Raw genomic sequence first — 6,821 nt, 5'->3', positions numbered from 1 at the left:
TTTTGCCGCCATGTCGCCATACAGCAGGTGGTAACGATGTGAGATTTGTCAGCTCAACCCCCTCCTCCTCCTCCATGCCACCCTCTGCTAAACTGTCGTATGAACCACCAGTACCCCCTGAGCGTTCAAGGGGATATTCATTGAGTCAGGCTTAAAGATGCCATGCAGTGTTTCAGCTGGTCTGTCTAGGGGACAGGAGCCACACTGGAGCAGAAATTCAGGGGCAGGCCCAGAGGTGGTTCATGCCATGGAATCTTGAGCCAGGAATGGTGGTGTGCACTAATGACACTAACTTTTTGTCTGCCCTTCGACAGGGAAAGCTAACACATATGCCATGCCAGGCCCGCTTTATGCAGACACCATTCTTGAGATGCTACAGAACACACAAGAGGAGGGGGCAGAGGAGGAGGATTCTGGAGGCATTGAATCAGAGGAAGACATGCATCAAACCTCAAGAGATGGTTTTCAGTCCCCAGAAACCTTGGGAGTAATACATGGCTGGGAGGAGGTAGTTCCAGATAGTGCAATCCTTAGTGACCCTGAGGACTCTGCTTCTCATGCCACCGCAAACTTGCTGTGCATGGGCTCCCTTATTCTTCAAAGCTTGCAAAAGGACCCAAGAATTTGTGACATTAAGGATAAGGATCATTATTGGTTGGCAACCCTCCTTGACCACTGTAACAAGGGGAAAGTCTCATAACTCATCCTGCCCTCGCAGAGGGATCACAGGATGAAATATCTTAAAAAACCTTAAAGAGGAGTTTATGTAACACCTTTCCAGACTTTGGTAGGTTACAGTCTCATGGAAAAGGGAGTTTTGAGGCTTTTATGGAGCAAAGGAGGAGCGTTGGAGAAGTGGGTCATTTCAAAACACTTTTTAGTCCTTGGCGCTCAGGGCTTTAAGCTTCAAGATTCCATCAGCGTCTGTATCATATGGTGGGAGATTATATTGGGGCAAAGACAGACAAGGAGAGCTTTCCAGTAGCTGATCCATTGGGTTACTGGGTCATGAAAATAGACCACTGGCCAGAACTTGACCATTATGCAATTGAGCTGCTGGGCTGCCCTGCATCCAGCGTGCTTTCCAAATGGGGATTCAGTGTTGCCAGAGATTTTTTTGGCAGACAAAAGAGTGTGTCTGTCCACAGACTCCATTGACAGGCTAACATTTGTCAAAATGAATTAGTCCTGGATTAGCAGCAGCTATCAAGCCCCTAATGCCGATGTTACTGAATAAATATTTTTGGTACCTGGAATCTCAGCAAGATTTTCTAGGCTGCCTAGCTTTGTGGGTGTTGATTTTATTTCAAAGTAATTTTTTGGTATAGGTTTCATGGGCACAATTAACACCCAAGGACCAATTTTTATGCACCTGTTTGACAGATGCATATAATTTCATTTTTTTTACAGAAAGGCCTATTCTTGCTTTCATCAAATGTACCTCAGTAGGGTTACGGTGTGAAGGCGCCATCAACACCCAGAGCCCAATTTTTCTGCACTTGTTTGACAGGTGCATATACTTTCAATTTTTTACAGACAGGACAATTCTTGCTTTCATCAAGAGTACCTCTAGCCATTTTCTGCTCTCTCTGGCAATGTGTTCTCAGAGCATTCCGCAGGGAAATTGTTTCTTTCTTTTTACTGATCAGTACACCAGTGGTGGCTTCAGCAGCAGAATGAGTTTGCCACTAAACCCAAAACTATTCCTTAATGGCCTTACTGGTAAGCCAGTAATGGTGAAACTGAAGTGGGGTATGGAATACAAGGGATACCTGGTCTCTGTGGATGGCTACATGAACATGCAAATTGCCAATACAGAAGAGTATATTGATGGGGCATTGTCTGGACATCTTGGAGAAGTTCCAATAAGGTGTAATAATGTATTGTATATACGAGGAGTAGAAGAGGAGAAAGAAGATGTCGAGATGAAAGAATAAAGCAATTTAAAAATTAGTCTAATATATAAATAGGAGGGATTGGGGTAAGTTTGCCCTTGGGACTTTGAAGGTGCTTATGATATCAGGTCAAACCAAATAAATAATGTATGCAAAATCTAAGCTATGTAAAAATGGATCTTTTATTCAAAATTTTTATTACAAAATATCACCAAGAAATTTAAAAAACAAACAATCTTTCAATCTAAATCAATCAATTGTGACAGGAGATTGACAAAACCACTCAATGAATACCACTCAACATGTTTTGCTCAATTCGTGAGCTTCATCAGGAGTTTTGGTACATATGTGGCATACTATAAATAAAAGAGAAAGAATACACAAATCAGACAATCCAAAAACAACACATACATTACATATGCTTCTAAACTGAAAACAAAGACAAGAACTTATTGCATACATGAAGGAAGGATCTTATATAGTTAAAAACAAATGTCTCTGAATAAAATGTAGTCAAAAAATCCAAACAATTGATTATGATAATCATGTTATGTATGTTATATTAAGTGTCCACGTTAGTGAACAAATTATCCGTACCATGAAAAGTTAAACCATCATAAGTGGAACTCGCTTACCCAGCCCATCGAAATTTGAAGAGAAGTAGCGTGCAAATTGTAGATATGAAAAAACCAAGTGGTTCACATTTAAGGGTAACTGGATGTGTCTCACCCGCCTAGGACCTCCCAAACGTTATGGTCAACAGAGGGGCTAATATGTGGAATACACTAACCAAAGGCTAAATGTAAAAGGAAACAAATTATTAATATATAGTTCATAACGAAATAGAGGGGCAGCTATCATGAAGAGTTAAGGACGCAATTTACCTTTTGATTGAATCAAAGTGTATTGTTGAAGGCTAATAAAGCCTTGTAAACAAAATTGGAAGGAGAGCACAATTGCTCCAAAATCTCCACTAGGTGGCACTTCAACTGACAGCACTTGCATGTCAAAACGGAAGGTCCATAATCAAAACGCCCCAGTAGGCTATAAACAGAAATGGATAATATATATAAAGCAAGATAGACAGACATCGATCACCATCAGTGAGTACAACTGAAGCGTTGAATAGATTTCATTACCTGGATGATGAAGTGGATGCACACGGAAGGGGAGAAAGGTATACACCTCCTCTTAGAGCCTCAGAGCCACTGTCAGAGGGTAGCGGCTAACAAGCCACACTATATAAGCCCCTCCATCCCAGCGGCGTCTGACGTCACCGCTGGGATGCGGACGTGCAGTGAGGTCCTCCCATAAGTGCACGTGACCAATGGCGAGCGAAGATATGGCGTTTTTCCATGTTCTAGCCTTGTTTATTGCGTAAGCGCATCGGATCCCAGTGCATACAGCGTGAACGAAGTCCCAACGTCAAACAAAGACAAGGCAAGCGTTGCTTCAGCCAGGAAGCCCGTGCAACCATCTTGGTTGGGGAAAAAAGAGAAAGGGGGCACGGATGTCCCTAAACCTTAGATATAATAAAAGATTGGTCTTATCCAAAAGTAAACAATTCAATTGAGCATCTTCTAATTTACAGATATAATAATACAAAAATAATAATAAATCGCCGGGATCCAATGCGCTTGCGCAATAAACAAGGCTAGAACGTGGAAAAACTCCATATCTTCGCTCGCCATTGGTCACGTGCACTTATGGGAGGACCTCACTGCACGTCTGCATCCCGGCGGTGGCGTCAGACGCCGCCGGGATGGAGGGGCTTATATAGTGCGGCTTGTTAGCCGCTACCCTCTGACAGTGGCTCTGAAGCTCCGTTTTGACATGCAAGGGCTGTCAGTTGAAGTGCCACCTAGTGGAGATTTTGGAGCAATTGTACTCTCCTTCCAATTTTGTTTACAAGGCTTTATTAGCCTTCAACAATACACTTTGATTCAATCAAAGGGTAAATTGCGTCCTTAACCCTTCATGATAGCTGCCCCTCTATTTCGTTATGAACTATATATTAATAATTTGTTTCCTTTTAACATTTAGCCTTTGGTTAGTGTATTCCACATATTAGCCCCTCTGTTGACCATAACGTTTGGGAGGTCCTAGGCGGGTGAGACGCATCCAGTTACCCTTAAATGTGAACCACTTGGTTTTTTCATAACTACAATTTGCACGCTACTTCTCTTCAAATTTCGATGGGCTGGGTAATTTGTTCACTAACGTGGACACTTAATATAACATACATAACATGATTATAATAATCAATTGTTTGGATTTTTTGACTAATTAAATTTTATTCAGAGACATTTGTTTTTAACTATATGATAAGATCCTTCCTTCATGTATGCAATAAGTTCTTGTCTTTGTTTTCAGTTTAGAAGCATATGTATTGTATGTGTTGTTTTTGGTTTGTCTGATTTGTGTATTTTTTCTCTCTTATTTATAGTATGCCACATATGTACCAAAACTCCTGATGAAGCTCACGAATTGAGCGAAACATGTTGAGTGGTATTCATTGAGTGGTTTTGTCAATCTCCTGTCACAATCGATTGATTTAGATTGAAAGATTGTTTGTTTTTTAAATTTCTTGGTGATATTTTGTAATAAAAATTTTGAATAAAAGATCCATTTTTACTTAGCTTAGATTTTGCATACATTATTTATTTGGTTTGACCTGATATTGTAAGCACCTTCAAAGTCCCAGGAGCAAACTTACCCCAATCCCTCCTATTTATATATTTATCTACTAGGGATGTGGTGCTAAGGGATAACTGCCCCTGCCCTCTCAATAAAGGAATAAAAATGAGTCTAGTAAATTTATTTTGAAACTTCTCTTTTGAGGTTATTGTTGGACATTGCTTTTGTATCACTTCAAAAACAAGATTGATACAATCCGTGATGAAATCTCCACTCTACAGGTATCTCCCCCAGCTAAGACCCCATGTCAACAGGTACAACCGACACTCGACTTTTTCAAATCTGCTACTACAGTCGAAGTTGCTAAACTCCTTTCTATCGCCCACCTAACCACCTGTCCCCTGAACCATATTCCCTCTCAAATGCTACGGTCGCCCTCTGACCCCATCCTACACTCTCTAACCCACATCTTCAATCTCTCCCTCACCTCTGGCATCTTCCCCAATGCTCTAAAACATGCACTGGTCACCCCCATAATTAAAAAGCCATCCTTGGACCCTAGCAATCTTAACAACCTACGCCCTATCTCCTTGTTCCCCTTTTCCTCTAAACTACTTGAGCGCCTGGTTTACAACCAACTGAATGACCACCTCATTAAAAACAACCTTCTTGATCCCCTTCAATCTGGATTTCGCCCTCAACACCCCACAGAAACTGTTCTTTTAAAACTCACAAACGACATACTAACTGCAAAAACCAACGGACACTATTCTGTACGCCTACTTCTGGATCTTTCAGCTGCCTTTGACACGGATGACCACCCCCTCCTCCTCAAAAAACTTTACTCCCTCGGTCTCCGTGACTGTGCTCTTCGGTGGCTCTCATCCTACCTATCCCAACGCATTTTCAGCGTCATTTACAATTCTATTTCCTCCACTCTTCTTCCCTTCTCTGTTGGGGTCCCCCAAGGTTCTGTTCTTGGACCTCTTTTATTTTCAATCTACACCTCTTCCCCGGGTCAGCTGATAGCCTCTCACGGCTTTCAATATCATTTCTATACTGACAACACACAAATCTATCTCTCCACCCCTCAACTCACTCCATCAGTCTCCTCACGCATCACTAACTTACTAACCGACATATCTGTATGGATGTCACACCACTTCCTCAAACTCAACTTGTCCAAAGCCGAGCTTATAATATTTCCTCTCCCACGTGCCTCTTCCCCTGACTTCTCTGGCAAAACCATCCACCCGTCCCCACATGTCAGGGTGCTAGGTGTTATCCTGGACTCTGAACTCTCCTTTTGGCCCCCATCCAATCACTTTCCAAAGCTTGCCACCTCAACCTCCACAACATTTCTAAACTACGTCCCTTTCTAACCAATGAAACCACAAAGCTCCTGATTCACTCCCTGGTTATCTCTCGCCTCGACTACTGCAACTCCCTCCTCATTGGCTTACCTTTAAATTGACTATCCCCCCTTCAGTCCATCATGATTGCTGCTGCCAGACTCATCCACCTTACAAACTGCTCAGTGTCTGCTACCCCTCTCTGCCAATCCCTCCATTGGCTACCACTCACCCAACGAATTAAATTAAAAATACTAACAATAAGTTACAAAGCCATCCACAACTCTGCCCCCAGCTACATCACTAACCTAGTCTCAAAATACCAACCTAATCGCCATCTCCGTTCCTCCCAAGACCTCCGCTCTCTAGCTCCCTCATCATCTCCTCCCATATCCGCCTCCAGGACTTCTCCCGAGCCTCGCCCATCCTCTGGAATTCCCTACCCCAATCTGTCAGACTGTCTCCAAATTTATCCACTTTTAGGCGATCCCTGAAAACTTTCCTCTTCAAAGAAGCCTATCCTGCCTCCATCTAACAACTGCACTATTTTCTCCATTAGCTCATCCCCCACAGCTATTACCCTTTTGTATAATTTGACCCTCCCTCCTAGATTGTAAGCTCTAACGAGCAGGGCCCTCTGATTCCTCCTGTATTGAATTGTATTGTACTTGTACTGTCTGCCCTAATGTTGTAAAGCGCTGTGTAAACTATCGGCGCTATATAAATCCTGTATAATAATAATAATGTATGTTTTGTTAGGAAAAATAAACCATTTTTTTTCAAGAGTACCTCTATAGGGTTATGATATGAAGGCACCACCAACACCCAAAGTCCAATTTTTCCACACCTGTTACTTCTATCCAAAGTCTGCGAAAGTGACACCAGACTATCTAAAAAAATGTTAATCTTGGGCTGAGTGTACAATAATTTGGCTTCT

The 6,821-nt window shown here is 42.1% G+C and overlaps 1 pseudogene; it reads left to right on the top strand.

Annotated features, from left to right (window-relative positions):
- The first annotated feature begins 1,676 nt into the window (after nucleotides 1–1,676).
- LOC141129861 (small nuclear ribonucleoprotein F pseudogene) lies at nucleotides 1,677–1,937 on the top strand (annotated as a pseudogene).
- The last annotated feature ends 4,884 nt before the right edge of the window (nucleotides 1,938–6,821 follow it).

This window comes from Aquarana catesbeiana, linkage group LG02 (assembly GCF_042186555.1).
Source record: "Aquarana catesbeiana isolate 2022-GZ linkage group LG02, ASM4218655v1, whole genome shotgun sequence".
In the NCBI taxonomy this organism is placed as follows: Eukaryota; Metazoa; Chordata; class Amphibia; order Anura; family Ranidae; genus Aquarana; species Aquarana catesbeiana.
The sequence above is the reverse complement of the archived record's forward strand: the minus strand, read 5'-3'. Positions and strand labels throughout refer to the sequence as shown.